This window comes from Danio rerio, chromosome 19, assembly GCF_052040795.2.
Source record: "Danio rerio strain M-AB ecotype USA chromosome 19, GRCz13ab, whole genome shotgun sequence".
In the NCBI taxonomy this organism is placed as follows: domain Eukaryota; kingdom Metazoa; phylum Chordata; class Actinopteri; order Cypriniformes; family Danionidae; genus Danio; species Danio rerio.
The window spans coordinates 49,092,501-49,120,000 of record NC_141039.2 but is presented as its reverse complement, the minus strand read 5'-3'; the positions used below and the strand labels follow the sequence as shown (position 1 = coordinate 49,120,000).

The following is a 27,500-nucleotide window of genomic DNA, read 5'->3' as shown; positions in this document are numbered from 1 at the left end:
GATAATTCAATGTTGTTGATGATGATGATGATGATGATGATGATGATGATGATAATAATAATAAATAAAACTTATAAACAATGTTATTAATAATACTTGAAGTAAAAAATTGTATTAAAATACTATTAATGCTAATACTACTAAAAATAATACACAAAATCCTAATATTAAATGAGTATTGTTTAATGATGATGATGATGATGATGATAACAAACATTCATCATTCATTTTTCTTCGGCTATATCAGAGGTCACCACAGCGGAATGAACCGCTAACAATTCCAGCATATGCATTACGCAGCGGATGCCTTTCCAGCCGCAACCCAGTATTGAGAAACACCCATACACGCATTCATGTTACTGTTCTTTGAGTTCTTATATTTTCTAATTTGTTCTGTGCGGTTTCTGTGGAGCGTCATGAAATTTCCACCAGCCTTCAGTCCACGGACAGAAATCTTCTTTAACAGTCTGCCTGATTGATTTTGAGTGTTGTGTTATTCACAAAAAAATGAAAGCGTTAGTGAATTAGCCATGTCTTCCCACTTCCTGAAAGAAAAGTGTCATGTTCTCATGCCACTCAGAAACACTCTGTAGTCACCAAGCATGTGAGGAAGCAATGGAATTGTTGTTGAGTAGATCGTGTAATATGCTGCTGTCAGCTCTTCTGACAGTTCCCTCTTCTTTTTTGACTCTGCAGTAAAGTTTGAAAATGGTGTTTTTGTTTATTCTTAATCCTCAGTCCTCTCTTTTTCTATATTTGTAGCATCTGTAAACAAGTATCTTTCAGCCTGTGACTGCTGTGGTCTCCTGTCGGCACTGACTGACAGGGTCTGCTTGTCCTTATCATAACTGCGCTAGTGATTTGTGCGCTGTCAGTCATCCAGCTTGTTGAAGGTGTCAGTAGCAGGATGCTCCTATAGAATTTTTTTCTGACAGTGTACCACAGGGGGAAAAAAAAAAACGCCTGGTGCTGAAAATATGCTCTGTGGCTGCACAATATATGGCTTCAGCATTGATATTGCAGTGTGATCATTCGCAATAGTTGCATCGAGTCTGGATTCTAGTTTATTATTTGCATGAACAGTTGCTGTCTTCTGGAGGCATTTTAGAATATTTATCGTACACCACACTCTCAGAAATAAAGGTACACGAGCTGTCACTAGGCTGCTACCTTTTTAAAAGGTATTTTTAAATACCTTTTTTTTTTCCAATATTATTTCTCCAAAATTCATTTTTTTTCCAGTATCATGCAGCCTTAGTAGACGTTCTTGTATTAAATAAGTCACAGCACTTCAATAAATGTGTCATTAATATTTAGGCAGAGATCCATATGGGTGGAAAAAAAGAATGGGAGGATAATGACAAAAACCCCTCGACTTAATCAAGGTGACATTTATACTATGCTAATTTCCGCCATTACTTACCATGCAAGTCTCTTTCTGATTGCAAATGGCAGACTTTACAGCTTGTTCAGTAGCTCTAGTGTTCTGGGAACAGCTGTAAATCTCTCTCTCTGTCACACACACACACACAACTGTGCGAGAGATCAGATCGCACTCAGGTCAACTTACTCTGCAAACTGCTGTGCTTCTGAGGTGGCTCTAACCTTCTTAGGCAGCGTTTACATGGCAAGGATGTCGCCAAAAATGGAGTCTTTCCCTTGCAAGTTACACAACGAATTTATAAATGCAGATGATTAGGACTGCGATATTGGAAAAATACGTCATTGCAATATTTTGGTATGCTGTGATATGAATATAATTGGAATAACTCTATATTTGGAAAGATTTCAGGTTTTCAGGACTAAGGTTTTCTTTATGCAGTGCATCTGCACACATTTATAATAATCACAAGCAAAATTACAGTGCATTTTGGTGTCTTGGAAGTCTAAAAGCTCCTACACACTGGGCCGATTTTTGTTTGCGTTTATTGTCAGCGTTGTACGAGACGTTTTGCGTATTCAAACGCAAGCGTTTTTTTTTTTTTTCTCCACTGGCGTCAAGCAGAAGAGGATGCAAAATCACTCCTTGACCTTAGATGGCGCTGCACAACTTTAATTTTCTGACACCCTGCTTATAACACAGAAGAAGGGGAACAGAGGAAGTTCACACGATTGTTGTTAAAGTTACTGGTGACTCGAAAAAGTATGGATTGTTCAAATAGCAGCTCTAGCGATTATAGAAATGATTATTGTTCACAGAGCAGTAAGCTACGGCACGTTCATATCGCCTCTGGGCGTCTTCTTCAATGTGCACTCGCATTGACAGTTTTGCGCTTGAGCGCCTCCAAGTGCTGTTTACTGTAACTTCAGCAGCTCCGTGCATGTGAACAAAAGTGCCGTTCTGGTTGGTGGAGAAGGTTTTGCGCGGTGCATCAAAAAAAAAAAAAAAAAAAAACAAGTATGAGGCGTTTATTTTAAAATGATGCTTTTGCGCCTGCCGTTTTATGCGTTGATACCTTAACAGTATTCAAGTACAGAAATTAAACAAATCAAATGTAAAATAACATGGTCATCATTATATACATAAAGATTAAACGATAAAAGATGGTTTTAAAAATTAAGTCTCATCCTGAGTATTGCGGATGCACGCATTGCAGCGTTTTCTCTAGCATTTTTTCCTGGTGTGGCGGCAGGCCTTTTGTTTTTTACACACATCTATGGCGTTATTATTTCAATGACAAATGTCGTGAGCGCAGTATTAGAAGTCGGCATCGCATTTATGTAATAACCTTCTCTGTGCTTGCGCGCCGATTTCTTCTGCTGGTGCACAAAACTTTTTATTTTTTTATATATATATATATATATATATATATGTGTATATATATATATATATATATATATATATAGATATATATATATATATATATATATATATATATATATATATATATATATATATATATATATATATATATATATATATATATATATATATATATATATATTGTGCAGCCCTAATGTTTTTTTTTTTAAGGTGATCTACATTAGGGCTGCACATTTATATCGAAAAATTTAGTGTGATTAAGTAAATATTTTTATTAAATTGCTGATAAACATTTTTTTTCTTAAAAAAAAAGTAAAAATGTGTTGTTTTTTTATTTTATCTATCTTAGTATAGATATATGGATGGATGGATAGATAGATATTCTGTTAAAGCAACCTAACAGTAATGTTATAAATGTATGCATTTCTTCATACAATCGCCCTCCCAACAGGAATCTGTTGAATGGCTGGAATATCTTACAAGGAGTGGACTATGTGATCAATAGTAATTCATCAACCAAACGGTTTAGACCCATGATTAAAGACCATGCTTCATCATTTGTTTGTGTAGTGGTGTTAGTTAGGCCAGCAGGGGGCACTCAACCTGCGGTCTGTGTAAGTCCTAATCCCCCAGTATAGTGAAGGGGACACTATACTGCCAGTGAGCATCGTCTTTTGGATGAGATGTTAAACTGAGGTCCATCAGGAATCCCATGGCACTTCTGATTAAAAAGTAGGGGTGTAACCCCGATGTCCTGGCCTAACTCAGCCCTACTGATCATGGCCTCCCAATCATCCCCATCCACTGAATTAGCTCTATCACTCTCTCTACTCCACCAATAGCTGGTGTGTAAATGCAGTATATTAATACACACATTACATTACCTGTATTAAAAATGGAGAACATGCCAACCAGAATGAAGCCTCTTGTGTGTGTTTAATCCCCTCCTCCAAGTGCATTACTTCCTAAATGAATCGTTCTGGTTCCTGGAATGCATTTGTATTCTGACAGACCCCATAGAGAAGTATGGACGGCTGCATTTCCTCCCATGTCTGTGTCCTCTGTGAACTTAAAGGCCATGACTGAGTTTTGCCTTAGGGATCCTATTCAGAAAAAAAGCTCTGACACCCACCTATCGCATTCCACTGAGTCAATGCACCTGGGAAAGGACCTGAACCTGTGTCTGGGAGAAAACCTTAATTATGGCCTGCTGTATGCCTGAGGAGGATACGTGGCAACCTGGAGAACTTCATTACGGGAGGATAGCTGTAGTTCAACACTCACTTCCCTAATGACGTTGTCAGAGCTGCCACAGGTTTTCCTTTCACCTTTTTTCCCCCCTCGTCTCTACCTTTTAAACGTCCCCTCACAAAATACAATTATGTTCCCGGACTGCTAGTGAAAAGCTGCATGCTAGGAAGAAATTGTCAGGCTCAAAAGGTGAAAGGAGGCCATTTGTGCCTGTAATTTAGCACATGAGTGAGTTGCACTGTGGTTATTGTAGATGCTCCTTGGACTGGATCTGGGGCGGCATTGCTTGTGACCCCAAGAGATGCAAGAAAAAAGATGTGCAAGTCTTGGACACATGCTAGTTGGCTGTCCGCTGTGAGAAACGCCTCGTCTGGAGCCCCATTTATCCTGTGAATCTTGTCAGCGGGAGAGAAAAGCCAAGTCAGCAGAATTTGTTTAAAAGGGACCTTCAATTAAAATAAACAGCTTGCGAGGCAATAGCCAGAAACCAGAGCAGTTGTAGCAGGCTCAGGGTTTAGAATATGAAGAAGGCAAACAATAAGGATCGGCGGTATGGACCTAGAGTACAAATGAAATCAACTAATCATATTGATTTGTTCGCTTCCATTGCTAGTTTTGTTGTGAACAGTTCATCTGTGCATGTCATTTAGGGAAAGAAATATAGTCTGCTCCTGCAGGGTTCAACGCTAAGAATTTTTTTCTAGTGGCCCAATCAGACCAGTGGTTCAGATTTTTACTTGGCTTGCCAATATTTTTACTGGACCCATCAAAAAAAAAAAAGCTAATGGCTATTTCTTAGCCACAAGTTTAAAAAAAAAAAAGAGTCAATGTTTGTAAATCTAGAATTTAAATATTTAAAAATTTTTTGTAAATGTATAATGAGCAAAATACAAAGACTTGCAGGGTAAGGCCTGGTTTATACTTCTGCGTCAAGTGACTGGCGTAACTCACGGCGCAGGCAACGCGTGTAGCTGTGCATTTATACTTCTGCGCGCTGTCTCTGTCGGTCTGCATTAACACTTCCGAAACGCTAGTTGGCAGTGAGGTGTAAATGTTCCTCTGTGTCGAGTTTCTTCGCTTCTGTTTTGCTTTTCCTGAACACTTCCTGGTTGTACAAGTGGCTCAAACTCGCTCATTTTGAGGCAGGAACCGGCGGACGTGCAGCAACTTTAACTATGTGGTAAACACTAGGGGTGTAACGATTTATCGTTGTACGATTTATTGCGATGCAAAAATGTCACAATATGCATCGTGGCGTTATGACGATTTGATTACGATATGACGTCTGTTTTCTCTTATTAGTTGAGCTGTTTGCACGTGAGCTACGTTCCACCTGCTGTCGTACGTGAGTTCAGATTGCAGCAGCAGTAATGTTAGCAGACCAAGATGAGTGGAGCTGAAATAGAGGATGGCCCATCCTCTCAAAATCAGACGTCTGGCAACATTTCGGTTGTACAGTCATTGCTTTAGACTCGTCCGCTTTTTGACACGCATACTGGGTCAAACATAGCCGAAGTTTTAAAGTCTTCACAGTGATTTACATACTTTGCACAGCGACATGGATACCTCCTAATGGTGTTGAAAGAGTCACATACTGTATTTATAAGGTACAATTCACCCTAAAATATCATTCTGTCTTCATATAATGTTCCCGCCGCAAAATCACACATGACGTGAGCTGACCGTGAGCTTTGATAGACGCGCGTGTATGGCAAGCTGTTTTAGCATTTAAACCTTTGTTCTGACTATCCATAAATATATTTAGAGATATCTCATAATTATGACTAGTCAAAATATAATTAAATTCGACTAGTCAGAATGACAATTAGAGATATCTGCAATTACAATTGTACTAGTACGAAATCAGATTGGAGATATGTGCAAATACATTATGACTAGTCATATTCCTCCATTGACTTCCATTGAAAAATATTTGCAGAAATCTCTAAATGAGTTTTGACTAGTCACAATTGTAATTAGAGATATCTCCAAATGAATTTAATTAAATATGAATTAAATACCTGGAAATGTGGATTTTTTTTTTGCACATACAAAAAATGCAAGTGACCAAGCAAAGGCTTAAGCTCTTACTGTTAAATTCAATTGGATAGAAAGCTTATTGTTTTTGCACCTTTACTTAAATTGTTCCTTAATTTTGTCTCTGTCATTTCAGTAATATTTTTAAGAAGTTTTTAAATAGTTTTATTTTCCAGAGACAGGCCTGTTTAATTTATTTTCTTATAGAAGGTTCAGTTTAACAAGTTGAAACAAAAGAAATACATAAAAAATAGTTTACTTGGTAAAATTTGCATTTCAGTTTAATTTTCAATTTTTATTCCAAATATTGTGATACATATCGAATCGTGAACATTATATCGTGATACACATTGTATCGTGAGCTGAGTGTATCGTTACACCCCTAGTAAACACAAAACAAAACTTTCCATCAGGAGCTCCTTCACGGGACTCCACACTTGTAAACAATCGCTCCATTGTGCTCGCGTCCAGCTCGCGCCATTTGCGTGGCTCTCGGTCCCGCCCAGACTCGTCAGTGCTACCAAGCCGACCAATCACAGAGCTTGCGCTATGCATCGTTGCGACGTGTAGTTACAATTTTTGAGAGGTGCACGTCAGCGACGGCCACGGCGAAGGGCTATGCGTCAGCGCCGTAGCATACGCCGGTGTTTCATGCAGAAGTATTAATCAGCCTTAAGGAAACAGCATTGGAGGAAGTTGCTTCGGGCCTTGGTGAAGATGAAAAATTAAAAAATAAAAAATAAAAAATTTATGTAAATATAAATGTAAAAATGTGTGTTTTTATATAGATGGATTGGTAACTAGATAGAATAGACAGAGATAGATTGATCTGTGTGAAAGCTGCCGATCCGCTACGCACTGCTGACGCAGCTAGTGTGAAAGGCAAACACCTGGGCGCAGCTTGTGCCCTCCATATGTGCTGTTTGATGTATTGGGCTTGGCTTACATACCTAACCACGCCCCTCAGTTTTGATGACAAACAGAAATAGTGAGGAGGAGGAGCCTGTTAGGTTTTAATAACTCTCCCCAAACCCCTTTCCTCTTCTTTCTGAATGAGATTTCAAACACTCGACTGATGTTTTGAAGTGAATTTAAAGTGAAAGTAGGCCGAGGCAGTGGCGCAGTAGGTAATACTGTCGCCTCACAGCAAGAAACCAGGTTCAAACCTCGGCTCAGTTGGCGTTTCTGTGTGGAGTTTGCATGTTCTCCCTGCCTTCGCGTGGGTTTCCTCCGGGTGCTCCGGTTTCCCCCACAGTCCAAAGACATTCGGTACAGGTGAATTGGGTGGGCTAAATTCTCCATAGTGAATGAGTGTGTGTGTGGATGTTTTCCAGAGATGGGTTTTGGCTGGAAGGGCATCCGCTGCGTAAAAACTTGCTGGATAAGTTGGCGGTTCATTCTGTTGTGGCGACCCCAGATTAATAAAGGGACTAAGCCGACAAGAAAATGAATGAATGAATAAAGTGAAAGTTGGCGAGTAAATGTTTGAAAACTGGTTAAAAATGTATTGTACTGTAGTAAATCATTACCCAGACCTATTGTAGGTTTTATCTTCATTAATATAAGTCTATTTTCTTTTTATCTTGAGACGAATTTTTACATTTTTTACATTTCTACTGGTATATTGCAAAACGATATCGTCCATCCCTAGCAAACAGTCATCTTTTTTTATAAGGGTCTTTATGAAAGGCATCTGCATGTCATCACTGTACAAATTGGTTTCACAATTCCCCAAGCACAAACCGTTTGGCCAGTGTCCATCATCACAGCTGCCAACTACGAGTGATTCAGAATATACCAGGAAAGGACTTGGTCTCGTACACCCACCTCCAGTTCCTGCATTCACCATAACAGAGAGCAAAAAACAAAACCAGAGCTCTCCAGAAAAATCAATCAAGCTCAAAGCAAAAGGAGAATAGTGGAAACTAGTATTAGCCTGATGATTTTCTATAGTACTGTGGAGACGTGCTTCTGTAATTAGACACTGCCTTTATTAGCGTTTTCAACTGGGGGCTTTAATGAAAGGAAATGAAGGGCCCAACCTCACAGGGAGGAGAAGCAATTGTGCCAAAATCTGCAGAGATGGAGCTGCGGTGCGGGAACGTTCCAGCACAGCGACGTCCATCAATGCCCAGGAAAAGATTTGCAATGCCAAGGCGCTGCCGTCGTGCCCTCCCCCTGGATGGAAGCACAAAAGCGTGCAGGAAAAAAACCCTCAACAGGCCTTTCTTAGCCTCTGGACTTTATTTTGCCTCATTGTGCTGTGAAGAGCTCTTGGCAGGCTGTAGATTGGTGGAGGGAGTGAGTAGGGGGACGATGTTTCTTCTTTCCCCCGATTTGCAGTGTGGCCATTAATCAAACCCTCCCCAAATCACTGCCACCACCACTATCTGTGATTCCCAAAACTGTCTGTCACAGCACTTGAAAATCCATCTGTTCTGACTGGAAGTGGAAGCGGTGTCTTCAATCTAAGCAACACAGGGGAGAGTGAAAATGGCCTAGGTGGGAATCAATGAAGTGCACATGTTCTCAGCAGTGTTCTTTTAGGACTAGTCTACATTGCAATGGATTTAGGCCAATCTGCAGAAGTTTAATATGGTTCTAATATCCCTCTAATATTTAAGCGACGTTGAAGGTTCTTAAACAGCCCCTATTTTGCATCATAAAAGGTCTTATTTTGGTTTTGGGGGTCTCCAACAACAGTCTAATCTGCATGCAAGGTCAAAAAAAACCTTTAATTTTCTTATAACAATGCGGTTTTCGTCCGGGCCGTGGCACACTGGACCAGCTCTATACCCTCACCAGGGTGCTCGAGGGTTCATAGGAGTATGCCCGACTTGGAGAAGGCATTCGACCGTGTCCCTCGTAGCTTTGTGGAAGGTGCTGTTGGAGTATGGGGTCAGAGGCGCTCTGTTAAGGGCTGTCTCGTCCCTGTATGAACAGAGTAGAAGTTTTTTTTCGCATTGCCGGCAATAAGTCAGACTTGTGTCCAGTGCATGTTGGGCTCTGGCAGGGCTGCCCCATGTCACCAATTCTGTTCATAATTGTTATGGACAGAATTTCAAAGTGCAGCCTTGGGCTGGAGGGGGTCCGTTTCGGGGACCACAGGATTTTATCTCTGTTCTTTGCAAACGATGTCGTTCTGTTGACTTCTTCAAACATGGACCTTCAGCATGCGCTGGGGCGGTTTGCTGCCGAGTGTAACGCGGCTGGGATGAGAATCAGCACCTCCAAATCCGAGGCCATGGTGGTCCAATGGAAAAAGGTGGTTTGCCATCTCTAGGTTGGAGGAAAGTCCTTACCCTTGGTGGAGTTCAAATATCTCGGGGTTGTGTTAACGAGTGAGGAAATGATAGAGCGTGAGATTAACAGGTGGATTGGTGCAGTGGCAGCAGTAATGCGGTCGATGTACCGGTCCGTTGTGGTGAAGGAGCTGAGCCGAAAGGCAAAGTTCTAGATTTACCGGTCAATCTACTTTCCTACTCTCCCCTTTAGTCATGAGCTTTGGGTCATGACCGAAAGGACAAGATCTTGGATACAAGTGGCTGAAGTGAGTTTCCTCCGCAGGGTGCACTCTTATAGACAGGGTGAGGAGCTCTGACTTCCGGGAGGAGCTCGGAGTAGAGCCACTGCTCTTCCACATCGAGAGAAGTCAGCCGAGGTGGCTCAGGCAATGGATGCCACCAGGACACCTACCTAGGGAGGCATGTCCCACTGGGAGGAGGCCTCGGGAGGACCCAGGACACGCTGGAGGGACTATGTCTCTCGGCTGGCCTGGGAACACCTTGGGATTGCCCTGGAGGAAGTGTCTGGGGAGAGGGAAGTCTGGAGTTTTATCCTAAGACTGCTGCCCCATTGACCCGGCCCCAGATAAGCAGATGAAAATGACATGTCTTATAATATGCATTTATTTTTTACCTAATTATCCTAACAACTTCCATATGATTCCTTTAGCGGCTCATTTGTTCCCAAACCCCTCCTTAGCGTGATGCTAATCTGCGCTGATTGATCTGAACCAGTCTGTAATGATTGGTCAACTGCATTCAGCGGGATACAGAGAAATGCCCACCACGGCTTATAAACATTGTTGAAGTAGTCAGAGTGCAGATTGTATGTGTGAGCTCAATGCAGGAGTGCATTAAAGCAATGCAGTTCAACACCAGCCTATTGCTCTATTCTTAACCATAAGTAAAACAGTGACACACATTCAGTATTAATCCACACAGCAGCAAAAGCTGAGCTGTTTTAAAACTTGATTTGATATTTGGTATGTTGGTATTGTTGTAATAGTTGAATAACAATCATGTCGAAGCGCCAAAAGCTAACCGTAAGCCTAAACTTAACAGAAGCAGTAAACATATCTCTTAACTCTGATTGGCTGATTGGAATGTTGTTCCAGGATCAACATAGATGTTAATCCAGGAAAAAGACCTACTTGGTGAAATCAGGCTGGCGTAAGTAGCTCTGCCTAAATGTTAATTTAACCAAAAACAGGTAGCATCCTATTAACAGTCATGATACACCTGTGAGGCACTGAACTGTTGCTATAGATATGACTGTCAATCATAACGAGTTTTTTGGCAAGTTAAACAGTGCCGAATCTGAGCTAGTTAGTAGTCCGATACGCGCTTATTAAAGTTGCTGAATCAAAACAACATGGCTGAATAGATTTTTGAGATGGCTGCTTCATCATTGCCTGTTTCAAAACTGTTTTGCCCTCTAGAAAGGCAATCTGTTGAACTTTGACTCGCCTGTTATTGACTCCACACATGATTTAAAGTTCAGTAAGTTTTAGGAAGTGAGAGATGGATACTGTGCATAATGACTAACGGGGACTGAGCTACTTCTGCTTTTCTCTAGGGAACATCGTAACAACAGGGAGAAGGAAGTAATGCTTCAGATTTTTTAATTAAACTTCAACCCTTTGGGGGAGAAACCATCTTATCGATGCTTTGTGGTCAATGAAAGGTCACCGCAGTTGTTAGAAGGCCTCTGTAGTGAATTTCTACAGTCGAATGGTCTCATATTTGGCAGATAAGTGCTGAAAATAGTAGAGATGCACTGAGGCTGGGCGATACAGTCCATTCAGGAATATTATGATTTTTTATTTATTTAACCAGCTTGTTTTAATTTACCAACATTATCAAGGCAAATAGTTTTAATAGTCAAACCAAAAAAAAACCTAATAAATAAACAACAGTATCCGATGTCTTATTTCTTGTAATAAAGTAAACAAAAGCGTTAAAGAGACTCAAGTAGGTATCACTGCAGCCCGGAGGCCTCCAAGTGGAATGGATTACACCGCGTAGTTTCGGGGAACCTTCAAAGTGGGAGGGACTTAAACCATAAGTAGGATGGGTTTAGGTGGTGTAGGTGGAGCAGATACTAATAAAACACATCAGGTTACTGTGAGGTTGGGTTTAGATGGTAATGAAACGCATCAGGTTACTGTGCGGTTAGGTTTATGTTTGGGGTAGGTGTAGACGTTAATGAAACACAACAGGTTACTGTGAGGTTGGGGTAGGTGTAGACATTCATAAAGCACAATATTGGACTCTGTCATGCACAAGGCATTAAATTAATGAAAAACTCCAGGTTTGTATGGCCCACTTGGAGCTCAAAGGCTCACCCATTTGTGCAATGGTGAAGTGTAAATGCAGAACAATCAAAGCAAACTTTAAAGTAGATCAACATCTTAAAGGTGTGGATTATTTTGATACAGTAAACCTCAAGCTCTTTATCAAAACAAATTATGATAATCAAATCTGAGCTTTCAAATAAAGGAACCGACCATCATTCAAACACATACTGAACATTACAAATTGGAGTTTGGATGACTACATTACCCCCTATGCTGAAAAATCTTTCAGATGGTCTGCTAGTGACTGGGATGCACAACAAAAGAAACCAAAAAGCCACTCTGGCAACATCCTTACATTTTTATTTATTTATTTATTTTTTCAATCTCCTTACTGCTGCTTGACACGTCAGTCATTTTCGCACGTGTTGTTATTTTGACCTGAAGTGGCGATGACGCAACCCAACTTGAGTTTGTTCATATATTGTGTTTAAAAGCACATAAAAAGAGCAGACTGACAATGAAACCATTTTCCATGCGTTTTGTGCTCGCGCTTCCCTGGCGTCTCTAAGTACGTGACCATCAACCTCTATTGAAAACAAAGCTTATTGGCATTCTCTCCAAAGTGCACGCTCTAAGACACATTTTAGTAAAACCATAGTGCTTCAAACTGAAACTTTATACTGAACATTTTTATGGTTATTGACAGTGGTGACAGGTCAATAAAAACAGTTAACATTTTTTTTGGCCCAACCCTAGGATGCAATATTAGTATATAATAGTATTATTAATAAAATGTATATTATTTGCACCATTATTATAATTTGTAGTTGTTGTTGTTGTTAGTATTATTTGCATTATTCATATTAATATTATATTATTATTATTATTATTTGTAATCTTTGTATTTTGCATTAATAATAATAATATTTATTATTATTATTATTAATCAGTTATTATTATTATTATTATTATTATTATTATTATTATTATTATTATTATTATTATTATTATTATTATTGCTGTTCAGGTGTTAAAGTTGAAGATTTATATCTACATATTTGTCTAGGTTGTGAACCTGGCTGTGGCTGTTGTGCATGGTTGTCCTTTGGCTGCTGACTAGGCATGAGGTCATCTGCATGTTGTTTTGGGTCTAAACCCCTGTGTACATTTTTTTTTTGGCTTAAATACCACATTTTTAATTTTCTGCTAAAAGAGAAACGTGACTGAAAATATGAGCTGAAAAAATACTTAATTTTTTTTTATTGTCAATAAAATGTGCTTATTTTATATATATATATATATATATATATATATATATATATATATATATATATATATATATATATATATATATATATAAATTTTAAGTTGGTTAAATTATCAAATTCTCAAATTATTTTATTTAACAAAAAAAATTCTATGCATTTTATTTTTCGACCAAGTACGTCAAGAATTTTTGGTTTCAGTTCTGAATTTTAATTTCATGCTTCATTATAATACAGATGTAATTTGTTTACCATTTTGCATTTTATGTAATTGAATGATTTATTTCTATTATGATGATCGTTTTTACATTCAGCACTATAGGTAGAACTAGAAGATAATCTAATATCATCTTTTAATGAGCATCCTGTTCAACTTTTGCGGTTCTGTGTAATGATTATACTTGAGCAACTTTTAAAGTTCCCGGTTTTATAAATTACACTTCACATGCAGTTTCCCAGACGCTGCAAGACTGGATTATGATCGATTTTCTTGCTAATATCATCATTTGTGCTGAAATCTACTCTAGCGCTGTGCTTCATCTTTGTCTGTCTGGGAAACCTGCCCAAAACGCTTTACCTTGTTCCTGTCAAGTTCATCTAAAGAAATTCTGTCTTTGACAATTTTTCATGATGACTTAAGGGTGGTGAAGCTGTATTGTTTGGCGTCGTGCATGATATTGTAGGGTTGTAGCCCTTCTGGTGAACAGACTTGTAGGTGTATTAGCACAATTGGGGGACGAGGGTCTGCGCAATGAAGAAATCAGTCCCACTGCGCCTCATTAGGAGCCATTGCAGAGAAGTTTAAGGAAAGAAGAGGGGGGGGGGGTCACGATGTGTGAAGTGTGTTTGTCGCTCTGCAGGTATTCCAGCAAGTCTCAAGTGTTCAGGAAAGCTTAGCATACTTATGAGTGTGTCACCCTGTGGTTTTGTATACGTACAGTTGAAGTCAGAATCATTAGCCCTCCGAAATTTTTATATATTTTTCACTCAGTTTCTGTTTAATATAATATTTTGACACATTTCTAAATTTAATTGTTTTAATAACTCAGTTCTAATAACTGATTTCTTTGCCATGATGACAGCACATAATTCTGACTTCAGCGGTACATGCAGAATGCAGTCAGATTTGCATTGAGTTGGGGATATTGGAAATCAGTCCAGCTCCACCTCTTCCTTTCATCAGCCCGCTAGCATAATGAATTTTCCCCTCTTTCCTCCCTCTCCCTCGGTTTCTTCCTGCCCACAAAGATGGAGGAAATCCAAACAGATTGTTTTATTTCTCTCGGATGCTGTGATCGGTTTGCTTGCTAGCTCTGTGGGGAAATTCCCAGCTGATGTGGTGTAGACTGGATCAAGATGGACCGCACAAGAACATCATTCACAACCTGTAATGCTTTATATTTGTTGGTGAAGCATGTTGATATGCTCCAGTCTTTCATTTATTCATTCATTCATCCATTCGTTCGTTCGTTCATTCATTTACCTTCATTTCATTTCCATTCGTACTTTAATTATTTTTATACCTATTACAATACATATTTAAATGAATAAATAATTATGTCATTTATAATAATGTATGTATTTAAATAAATGCAATTTCTTTTATAAGTTGCAATATTAAAATGAAAAAGTATTACTCTATGCGTGTAACGCGTACAGGCAGAAATGGTAGCAAAATGATCACATTAAATGTTATTTGTCCTCAATACATTTAGATTTAAAAGCATTTTCATTATAACATAATTGTAGCAAATATTCACACATACAAATATGGCATGCATAATGCAATTTTAAAGATAAATATTCCATTGTTTTATTATTATTACTACTACTACTACTACTACTACTACTACTACTACTATTATTATTATTAATAATATTTTGTGTATCATTATTATTTTTTAAGAAATTGTATTATTATTATTATTATTATTGCATTATTAATATAAATTTTATTTTATTATTATTAGTAGTAGTATTAATAATTATAATAAACTTGATAATATTATTTGCACTATTAATATTATTGATATTTTATTATTATTTGTTATTATTATTATTTGTTGTTGTTATTATTATTTGTATTATTATTAGTATTATTTGCATTCTTCTTCTTCTTATTGCTGTTGTTGTTGTTGTTGTTGTTGTTGTTGTTGTTTAGTAGTAGTAGTAGTATTTGCATTATTTATATTAATATTATTATTTTTTGTATTATTATTATTATTTGTATTAGTATTTTGAATTAATAATAATATCTATTATTATTATTAATATTATTATCAGCATTATTATTATTATTATTATTATTATTATTATGATTACTACTACTATTATTATTATTATTATTATAAACATTATTATTATTATTATTATTATTAATATTATTATCATCATAATCAGCATTATTATTATTATTATTATTATCAACATTATTATTATTATTATTATCAGCATTATTATTATTATTATTATTATCAGCATTGTTATTATTATTATTATTATTATTATTATTATCCGCTTTATTATTATTATTATTATTATCAGCATTATTATTATTATCAGCATTATTATTATTATTATTATTATTATTATTATTATCCGCTTTATTATTATCAGCATAATTTTTATTATTATTATTATTATTATTATCAGCATTATTATTATTATTATTATTATTATTATTATCAGCATTATTATTATTATTATTATTATTATTATTATTATTATTATTATCAGTATTATTATTATTATTATTATTATTATTATTATTATTATTATTATTATTATTATTACTACTACTATTATTATTATCAGCATTATTATTATTATTATTACTACTACTACTTTTATTATTATCATTATTATCATTATTATATCTACATATTTATTTAGTTTGTGATCCTGGCTGTGGCTGTTGTGCATGGTTGTCCTTTGGCTGCTGACCAGGCATGGGGCCGTCTGCATGTTGTTATGGGTCTAGACCCCTGTGGATGAGTGTGTCTGTTCCTCGCAGTGATAAACACACACACAGACAGCGGCACTGACCCCTATGCCTTTGGAAATGTCCCTGGTGCTGTTGGACATCTCTTTTTGCTGTAAAGCACAAACAAGGCAAAGGCCAGACCCTGTCTTTTAGATTACTTTGTGTATGTGTGTGTTTCTGTGTGTGTAGCATAACATTTCTTAAAGAAACGCTTCACTTTTAAAAAGAAAATGGGCTCATTTTATGGTTTCACTAGAGGTTAATAGTTCAGATTTGTTTAATCTGGGGCTGCACAGTAGTCTTGATGTACTCGAACATACCACTGGACCATAATCTAGATAAGAACAATTGCCTGAACAATTTAGGAGATGCAGTACTGTGGTAAAAATTCCACACATCTCTTAATAATCGATAAACTTCTTCCCATAACTGTTACCATTTTATCGATCTGCATTGAACACTTTAACCTACTATCAAGAAGAACTCCATGAAGTCCAAATACACACTGTAACCACAGAAAAGTTGAGCTTAAAATAAGAAAACTATCGGAACTCTTTGGTCAGAGATGCTAATGGTCTAATCCAGGGATGGGCAAACTTGATCCTCGAGGGCCGGTGTCCCTGCAGAGGTTTGTTCCAATACCAGTCAAACACACCTGAACATGCCAATCAGTGGCTGTTTCTCAATTCCAAGAACGCTGAGAACGGACTTGTGTTCTTGTAGAGTGCGGTCTTGCCAGGTGTCCTCGGAAGAACAAACTCAGGAGACCGCGAGGGCAGAGAACGCGTCCTTTGAGAAATGAGATGCTGCGTTCTTCCTGATGGTCACATGACCTTCACGCGTTTTAAATGTAAATTATTTAAACATTACAGCACTCATACAGCGATTTATTGTTTTTCCCCTTTTCAAAATATATACTTTGCATAAAAAAATAATAAATATACTCTGCACAATATAAATAAAACACATTTTAATATGAATTTCAGCAAACAAACACCCCTTAATGTGTTTATTCCATTATTAAGATGTCCATGGTAATGTTTACTTTCACCGTTTCATTTAGGGAAACTCCTGAGGTAAATAAATTATATCTCTGAACTTTAATAATAAATCTAAATAAAATGCTGCTCTTCCCACCTCCAGCTGCAATGACTTCTGGGAATTCCAGAGCGAGTTCGGTGCTCAAGTCTGCATCGGTGCGTCCTCGATATCAAGATCACATCCGGGAAGTTTCACACGTCCTCCGTACTTGCGGTCTTGAGTACTGGAACTGAACTTTGGCAGCTGATGATGACGTTACACGAGGACGCAAGACCGCTGAAGAACGCAAATTGAGAAACAGCCCGTGTCTTTAAGATCACAAGAAATCTATGTGTTTGATTAGGGTTGGAGCTAAACTGTGCAGGACGTCGGCCCTCCAGGACCAAGTTTACCCACCCCTGGTCTAATCTGATTCGATGATCTATGCTAAGCTAAGCTAAAAGTTCTCCTGTGAGACCCGAAGATCATCTGTATGCTGTAAAACTCAAGTTTTTAACTCTGAGGAACTGTAAAATCAGCTTATTTAGAAAAAAAGGAGTGCTTCTTTAAAGTGGAAGCATGCTGTAGTCATTTCATTCTAAGCCAAGCGTTTTATCTCTCTATGTTTGGTAGGTTTAGCATTTCCATTTTTGTTTCACACACACACACACACACACACTTTTACGTGTATCTGCAGAAAGCCTGAACTCTCTCTCCTGTCACCCTGTGAACTCCTCGTTCGTCCTTCAGCTTGCACTTCTCATACTTCCACAACCTCCTCTCTGAATACAACCAGTTTGACATTTTCCCACCTCGACCTTGTCTTTATCTGGTTTTGTTGCAGCAGAGCCATTAGAGGAAGCCCACCATGTTTTTTTGATAACACCAGATGGGTCCTGAGGGGGGGAAAGCGAGACTCTCAGGGCCTTGATGTGCATCTTTATGTAAAGAGCTGTAGAAATGTAAATGACGGAGTCTCCTCGCGCTGAATGACATTTGAATGGCCTTGCGGGGTTTTTTTTTCTTGGTGGTGTTGAATAGCTGGTGGACGTACTCTGATTTGTCACCGTGCTGAATGGACTGTGGGTGAGCGTGTTCGGGATGTGATGTGCATTGAGAAGGATGTAGATGCAGATGTACTGAACAAGTGGACCGGAGCCAGTGAAGACTCTTACCTCACTGGTTTAAAGTGACAGTTCACGCAAAAATGTATTCTGTCATCATCTACTCATCCTGCAAATTTTCAATGATTATTTTTTCTGTTAAACACTAAAGAAGATATTTTGAAGAATGCTGGTCGACTGCACCCATTGACTTCCATAGTCATTTATTTACATACACTGAAAAAAAAAGAATCGGTCCCACTTTATTTTAAAGCTGGGCGAGCTGGCATTACTGTGTGGAGTTTGCACGTTCTCCCCGTGTTGGTGTGGGTTTCCACAGTACACATGCGCTATAGGGGAGTTGATGAACTAAATTGGCTGTACTGCATGAATGTGTGTGTGGGTGTTTCCCAGTACTGTGGAAGGGCATCTGCAGTGTAAAATATATGCTGGAATAGTTGTCGGTTCATTCCGCTATAGTGACCCCACATTAATAAAGGGAATAGCTGAAGGAAAATGAATAAATGATTAAACTGTCGACCATCCCTTACACTTTAACCCAGTGGTTTTTAAAGTGGGGGTCGGGACCCCCTGAGGAATCGCGGGGCAATGAAAGGGTGGGGTCGCCTGGTGATTTCTAAAAATCGTATTTATTTTTTATTAAGCCGTAAGAATTACCATATTTTATCCATGACCTACTGAAAAGAAAAAAATAGTTGTTTATAGTCACTATTAGGGCTGTGCAATTAATCGAAAATCCGATTTCGGCTTCTTACAATTATGAAAAACCATTAATCAAGATAAACTATTATTGCATCATATACCAAAAGCGCGAAAGACCGCATGCTTATGTTTGTGTGCAACACACGCACACACATAAGCACGCGGTCAGCATTCGGTCTCATTCGCACACTGAGACGAGCAGAGGAGCGCACACATCTAAGTAATCTTAACGTGAGCGCTTTAATGGTCAAATAGGTGTCAAAACGCGGTGATTAGTGATTATTCATATTAACTCTCATTTGTGTAATAAACGAACGAGTTGAGAAAGACACGTGAAAGAGAAACCATTAAAGTGACAGTGCGAAAGTGGTCATATGGTGGTACTTGTAGGGACAATTTTTTCGAAGGTGGTACTTGATGAAAAAAAATTGACAACCACTGTATTAAAGTGATCTGTAACGCATGTCAATTACTACAATGAATAGTGACTTAGAGGGATAGTTCACCCAAAAATGAAAATGTGTTCTCTGTTTACTCACCTTCAGAGTTAGAAATCTTCACCAGCTTCTTGAACGCTGAAGAAAACATGTTGAAGAAACTAGCTATTGACTTTCATAATAGGAAAAAACATTTAAGGGAAGTCAGTGGTTACAGATTACCAACATTCTTCAAAATATCTTCTTTTGTGTTCAACAGAAACAAGCGAATGACAGAATGTTCAGCTTTGGGTAAACTATCCCTGTGAATTCTGGATTTAATGAAATCACATTACCAACTTTGAATAAAGGAAAACAAAAAGAGAGAGAGAGAGAGAGAGTGAAACCCTCATTACAAGCAAAAACAACACACAGAAATCTAGTCTTGCCATTATTTCATCATTATTTCCCAATGTAAGTTTAGTTTGACTCAAAAGCTGAATGCGAATGAACTGCGAATGCCATTTCATGCTTTTTGCTTCACTTTTCATAGCAAGTCAACATATTGAATCACTGTCCAAACAAACCTTCAGGCACAGCCAGCCTAAAACAAAGAATCTCATTGGCTGCTCTTGGAGGCTGATCCAGGGTCAGTCATGCTGTAAAAATACAGCATTTCTGCCCGGCTGTCAGACAGTCTGGCCTCTCACTGATCTTACAGAGGAACACCGGTATGTCTCGGACTCTTTGACAGGCCGCTTTTTTCCCAGAAAGACTTTTGACCCAAGTTGTTTGTGTGTGACCCCCTGAGCACCTGCTGCCCTGTGATCTCCAACACGCGATCAGACTAGAATAAACACGCACACACAGATCAAGTTCATGAGAAAGCCACAAATGAGCAAATACCCTCACACACACACACACACACATCAATCTGAGCCTGTAATATTCTATGTGTATTTTGAGCTCAATATATACATATGCTTATGTAAATATGAACAAAAATGTAAATAAACAAATAAAAAAATATATCACCAAAAATAAAAAATAAAAGTAATAAAAAAATTATTTAAAAATAAGAATAACAAAAAAAGAAAAGAAAAAATATAAAAATAAATAAATTAATATAAGAATATAATATAAATATTAAAAATAAATAATAAATGAAAATAAACAAAAATAAATATATAAAAATAAAAAATATAACTAAAAATAAATAAATACATTTAAAAATATAAATAACTAATTACAAATGAAATATTATATAAATAAAAATAAATATATAAATAAAGAAAAAATATAAAAATAAATAAATTAATATAAGAATATAATATAAATATTAAAAATAAATAATAAATGAAAATAAACAAAAATAAATAAATAAAAATAAAAAATATAACTAAAAATAAATAAATAAATACATTTAAAAATATAAATAACTAATAATTACAAATGAAAAATTATATAAATAAAAATAAATATATAAATATAAAAATAACTAAAAATAAATAATTAATATAAGAATTTAAATTAAATAATAAAAATTAAAATAACAAATAATAAATAAAAATAAATATACAAAAATAAACATATAAATAAAATTAAAAATACATTTAAAAATATAAATAACTAATAATAACAAATAAAATAATATATAAATAGAAGTAAATATAGAAATATAAAAAAACAAATTTAATAAAAAATATATGTAAAAATAACAAATAAAAAATAAATATATAAATACGTTTAAATAAAAAATATATAGATAAAAATGAACAAATATAAAAATAAAAAATATATTTAATTATGATAAATAAAAAATATATATGTATACATAAATAAAAAATAAAATAGAAATATATAAATAAAAAATTTTAATAAAAAATGTATAAATACAAAAATAAACATAAGACTACATTTTAAAATAAATATAAGAATAAACAAAAAATATAAATAAAAATTCAAATAAATAAACAAAATAAATTAAAATACTTTTTAAAATAAGTATAAAAATAACTTTTAGAAATTTAACAAATAAAAATAAATATAATATGATAATAAAGAAATATAAATATAAAAATTTAAAAAGACCCCCATCTTTGCGCATATATATATATATATATATATATATATATATATATATATATATATATATATATATATATATATATATATATATATATATATATATATATATATATATATATATGCGCCGCCTGTATATAAACAGACACATGCATTCAGCCTGATCTTCCCTCTCACTTATGTGAACTAAAAACAGTAGCTCTCTAAAGTCTGCATCTGCTACTGATCTATAAGCAGCATTCACGTGTCGAGCGTCTATCCTCATTTACAGCTCCACATCACACTCTATGGCTTACCATACTGCAATATACGGAGGCATTTAAAAATAACTCCGCTTTAAAAGCGCAGTGACTGAATGAGAGATGAATGCACAATGCAGCGCATGTAATCACAGAGAACGCTTCCACACATTGAGAAAAACAGATGAAACGCAATTTGAAAGAGATAGATGCCACTTTAATTGGCGTAAAAGCCTCAGCTTAAAGAAATAAAACGAAAGTACAAACTGAGGCTAACTGAAATAACAGTAGTGCAACATTACACAAGACAATAAAACCATGCTGAGGGCCATGTGAAACTCAATACACCACAGGAACCGCACTACGTAAACCTCACACGCCCTCCTAAATCACTCCAACAATGGAGCAAGCAGATGTCAACTTTAAATCAATGTCATAACTCAAGGGGCAACGATTATTTTTCCCCTTCTACCAAAAATAAAAACATTTATTATTATAAAATAATATTTATTATTTTATTATTTGCCACTGTACTTCTAAGATTTTATGCAAATGACCTTGCCGTGATTGGCTAATTTCCAACATGACGACTGACTGATGCCAAATTGCTGACTTTTATAATATGATTTCATTTGTATGTCACGTCATTCATCTGCCAAATGAATGAAAATAAATGCTGTTAATGAGCAAAACTGTGCTGTCATAAGTAAAATAAGCCACTAGTTCTCATAAAAAGGAGAGTAAACATTTAATTAATTACAAATATAAAAAAGAATGGGGGAGAGGTCAGCTGAAATTAATTAATGTGTGGCTTTAGTCCTGCAACTTGTATTATATTCTCAATAGCCGCACCTCTAAATTTCTTTCTACTGTGGATTGTAGCCCATAAAGTTCATTCACTTATTCATTTTCCTTCAGCTAATTCCCTTTATTTATCAGGGTCACCACAGTGGAATGAACCGCCGACTATTTTAGCATATTTATTCCAAAGCGGATGTCCTTTCAACTGCAACCCAGTACCGGGAAACACCCATACACACTTATTCACACACTCACACACACACACACACACCCCCTTTAGAGCATGAGTTTGGACTGTGGGGGAAACCCATGCCAACAAGGGAAGAACAATGCAAACTCCACACAGAAATGACAACTGATCCAGCTGATACTCGAATGAGTGACCTTCTTGCTGTGTGGCAACAATGCTAACCACTGAGCCACCACACCACCTCCCGTAAAGTTGTATATACATTTATATATTTATTCATCTATTATTTGCACTTCTAGATGAATGCTAACTGCATTTCATTGGTTTTCTTTTGTACTTTGCATAATGACAATGAAGTCTAATCTAAACTAAAATCCTTATTAAATGACAGGTGAAATTAGAATTAATAGTCCTCCTGAATTATTAATCTTCTATCTTCCGTGTATCGTTCACCTATATCGTTGTATCATTCCACCCAAATTATTGCATTGACCCACCTATCTGTCATTGTATCGTTCGCCTATGCCGTTGTATCGTTCGCCTATGCCGTTGTATCGTTCGCCTATGTCGTTGTATCGTTCGCCTATGTCGTTGTATCGTTCGCCTATGTCGTTGTATCGTTCGCCTATGCCGTTGTATCGTTCGCCTATGCCGTTGTATCGTTCGCCTATGCCGTTGTATCGTTCGCCTATGCCGTATAGTTCGCCTATGCCGTTGTATCGTTCGCCTATGCTGTTGTATAGTTCGCCTATGCCGTTGTATCGTTCGCCTATGCCGTTGTATCGTTCGCCTATGCCGTTGTATCGTTCGCCTATGCCGTATAGTTTGCCTATGCCGTTGTATCGTTCGCCTATGCCGTTGTATCGTTCGCCTATGCCGTTGTATAGTTTGCCTATGTCGTTGTATCGTTCGCCTATGTCGTTGTATCGTTCGCCTATGCCGTTGTATCTTCCGCCTATGCCGTTGTATTCTTTCGCCTATGCCGTTGTATCGTTCGCCTATGCCGTTGTATCGTTCGCCTATGCCGTTGTATTGTTCGCCTATGCCGTTGTATCGTTCGCCTATGCCGTTGTATCGTTCGCCTATGCCGTTGTATCGTTCGCCTATGGCGTTGTATCGTTCGCCTATGCCGTTGTATCTTCCGCCTATGCCGTTGTATTCTTTCGCCTATGCCGTTGTATCGTTTGCCTATGTCGTTGTATCGTTCGCCTATGCCGTTGTATTGTTCGCCTATGCCGTTGTATCGTTCGCCTATGCCGTTGTATCGTTCGCCTATGCCGTTGTATCGTTCGCCTATGGCGTTGTATCGTTCGCCTATGCCGTTGTATCGTTCGCCTATGCCGTTGTATCGTTCGCCTATGCCGTTGTATCGTTCGCCTATGCCGTTGTATCGTTCGCCTATGCCGTTGTATCGTTCGCCTATGCCGTTGTATCGTTCGCCTATGTCGTTGTATCGTTCGCCTATGTAGTTGTATCGTTCGCCTATGCCGTTGTATCGTTCGCCTATGCCGTTGTATCGTTCGCCTATGCCGTTGTATCGTTTGCCTATGCCGTTGTATCGTTCGGCTATGCAGTTGTATCGTTCGCCTATGTAGTTGTATCGTTCGCCTATGCCGTTGTATCGTTCGCCTATGCCGTTGTATCGCTCCTTCTGTCGTTCTATCAACACATGTGGTGTTCTATAGACTTTCTGTTGTTGTATCATTCTACCTATCTGTCGTTCTTTTCAACCTATCTTTCCATCTATCGACCTGTCTGTCGTTATTAATTTATCTGTCGTTGTATCGTTCCACCTATGTAATTATTAGCCACCCTTAATTAAAGTTGGAGTAATTAGGCAAGCCATCGTATAACAGTGGTTTATTCTGGAGACAATCTAAAACAAATATAGCTAAAGGGGGCTAATATTATTGTCCTTTAAAATGGTTTAAAAAAAAATTTAAAATGCTTTTAATCTAGTCGAAACAAAACAAATAGGGCATTCTCCGGAAGAAAAAATATTATAGGAAATACTGTGAAAAATTCCTGAATCTGTTAAACATCTTTTGGGAAATATTTAAAAAAGGAAAATTTAGAGGAGCGCGAATATTTCTGGCTTCAACTGTTTAGATCATGTCTGGCTGACTGTACCTTAATTCTCCTCCAGATCTCTAAAGTAGGAGTAATGCCCACTGACACGCATGTACAACATCGATAATCCTCAAGAAGCATAAATTATCAGTGAGTTCAGATGAATGTCATAGCAGTAACCTCAGAGTCTCGACCGCAGGCGAATTCTCAGCGGGGTGTGCACCGTGTCAAGATCTGTAAAGCTTACAGCTGGCAGCCTCGCTGAAATCATCACTCCAAACTCAAGGCGAATATTTCCTCTGATATGACCGTACAGGCCGAGGGTGAAGATCTCTTACCACTTTTCCACCAAGCCAGTTTTTATGGTTGGTTTAGAGTCTAGTTCCAAATGAGTTGTTTGACCCTCAGGTGCTGTTTACACGAGTGCATTTATACTTGAAAATGAGGTTTTAGCATGAACACACACACTCCTCATCCAGAGTTTTTTTAATCTTAAGTTTTTGAAAAACAACAACAACAAACTCCGTCTGATTTGTAGCTTTTAATAAGAAACAAATCAAGGTTATTCTTACAGTAAACAGCATTCTGTTCTGTCTATCATTCTATTTTTCGTTTTATCTATCCGTTGTTCTATCTACTGTTCTGTCTATCAATCTATATGTCATTCTTTTGTTCTACATCGTGCTTTCCATTATTCTATCTATCGTTCAGTCTTTCCATTGTTCTATCTATCCATCATTCTAGCTGTCTATCATTCTATCCATCGTTCTGTCCATTTTTTTATTCATCATTCTAGCTATCTGTCGTTCTATCGTTCTATCATTCTATCTATTTGTCTATCCATCATTCTAGCTGTAATTCTATCATTCTATGTATCGCTCTATTGTTCTATCCATCGTTTTAGCCATCCGTTTTTCTAGCCATCATTCTATCTATCGTTCTATCTATCGTTTTATTGTTCTATCCGCTGTTGTAGCCATCCGTCGTTCTATCCGTCCATTGCTCTAGCCATCTATTGTTCTAGCTATCTTTCTAGCTAACATTCCATCTATAGTTCTAGCAACGGTTCCGTCGTTCTATCCGTCGTTCTATTCATCGTTCTAGCCATTCATTGTTGTAGCCATCCATCTTTCTAGCTATCATTCATCTATACTTCTAGCTATCGTCCCATCGTCCTGTTCGTCATTCTAGCCATCCGTAGTTCTAGCCATCCATCGTTTAACTATCGTTCTATCATTCCAGCCATTGTTCTATTCTTCCATCGTTCTAGCCATCTATCATTCTAGCTATCGTTCTATCATTCTATCCATCGTCCTATCCATCATTCTAGCCATCCATCATTCTAGCTATCATTCTATCATTCTATCCATCATTTTTTTTCTATCGTTCCAGCCATCTATCATTCTAGCTATCCATCTTTCTAGCTATCATTCTATCTATAGTTCTAGCTACAGTTCCGTCATTTTGTCCGTCTTTCTATCCGTCATTCTAGCCATCCATCGTTCTAGCTATCGTCCCATCATTCTGTCCGTCATTCTAGCTATCCATATTTTAAGCCATCCATCATTCTAGTTATCGTTCTATCATTCTATCCATCATTCCATCCATCGTTCTAGCCATCCATCACTTGGCTATCGTTCTATCATTCGAGCAATTGTCCTATTCATCCATCGTTCAAAGCCATCCGTTGTTGGAGCTATTGTTCTGTCATTGTATCCATCCTTCTAGCCATCTATCATTTAGCTATCATTCTATCATTCCAGCCATTGTTCTATTCATCCATCGTTATAGTCATCTATCATTCTAGCTATCGTTCTATCATTCTATCCATCGTCCTATCCATCATTCTAGCCATTGTTTTTTCTATCGTTCCTGCCATCTATCATTCTAGCTATCCATCTTTCTAGCTATCATTCCATCTATAGTTCTAGCTATAGTTCCGTCGTTCTGTCCGTCATTCAAGCCATCCATCATTCTAGCTATCATTCCATCATTCTATCCATCATTCTAGCCATCCATTATTCTAGCTATCATTCTATCCAATGTTTTTTCTATCGTTCTAGCCATCTATCATTCTAGCTATCCATCTTTCTAGCTATCATTCCATCCATCATTCTAGCTATCGTCCCACCGTTCTGTCCATCATTCTAGCCATCCATATTTCAAGCCATCCATCATTCTAGCTATCGTTCTATCATTCTATCCATCATTCTATCCATCGTTCTAGCCATCCATCGCTTGGCTATCGTTCTATCATTCTAGCCATTGTTCTATTCATCCATCGTTCAGAGCCATCTGTTGTTCGAGCTATTGTTCTGTCATTGTATCCATCCTTCTAGCCATCCATTGTTCTAGCCATCCATCCTTCTAGCTATCCATCATTGTAGCTATCCTTCCATCTATAGTTCCATCTATCATTCCATTGTTCTATATCGTTTTATCTATCTGACTTTCTGGTAGTTTGTTTTTACGGTCTCATTTTGCTTTGGTATTAAGAATTGTGAAATTTCATGATCTTTTAAATGTTTAGGTGTTATAGCAACATTATAAGGAAAATGTGTACGTGTATTTTGGTCATATGACCAAGTCATAATGGTTTACTGATTATTATTTCCATAACTTCATGATTGTTACACTGAAGAGACTCCACAATTCTCATGCGTTCTGAACTGTTGTACTTGGTCAACTACAGTAGCCAGCATTCAATGTTGATCAAAATACATTTTCAAAATTGTCAACACAAGAATTAGTGATAGTGTTGTCGGTTTTGGACAACTTTGATGAAACGTTTTGATCCACATTTAAATGTTGACTACTATATAATCCATATTACCATTGGGGATTTAAGCATTGCGATATCCATGTTAAAATTAAGACTGCACGATATATTGTTTCAGCATCGATATCACAATGTGTGAATCTGCAATAGTCACGTCGCACAAAACTGCAATGTCAAATTGGCATCAAACTTA

General features: G+C 37.1%; 1 protein-coding gene and 1 long non-coding RNA gene across 9 annotated transcripts in view; both read left to right on the top strand.

Moving 5' to 3' along the window:
* ext1b (exostosin glycosyltransferase 1b) overlaps positions 1-27,500 on the top strand; it is a 177,087-nt gene that overhangs the window by 55,237 nt on the left and 94,350 nt on the right.
* LOC147832678 (uncharacterized) lies at positions 312-7,210 on the top strand. Its single transcript, XR_015517275.2, has 3 exons — positions 312-2,763; positions 2,989-5,195; positions 6,439-7,210. It is a non-coding gene; the product is annotated as an uncharacterized LOC147832678 (long non-coding RNA).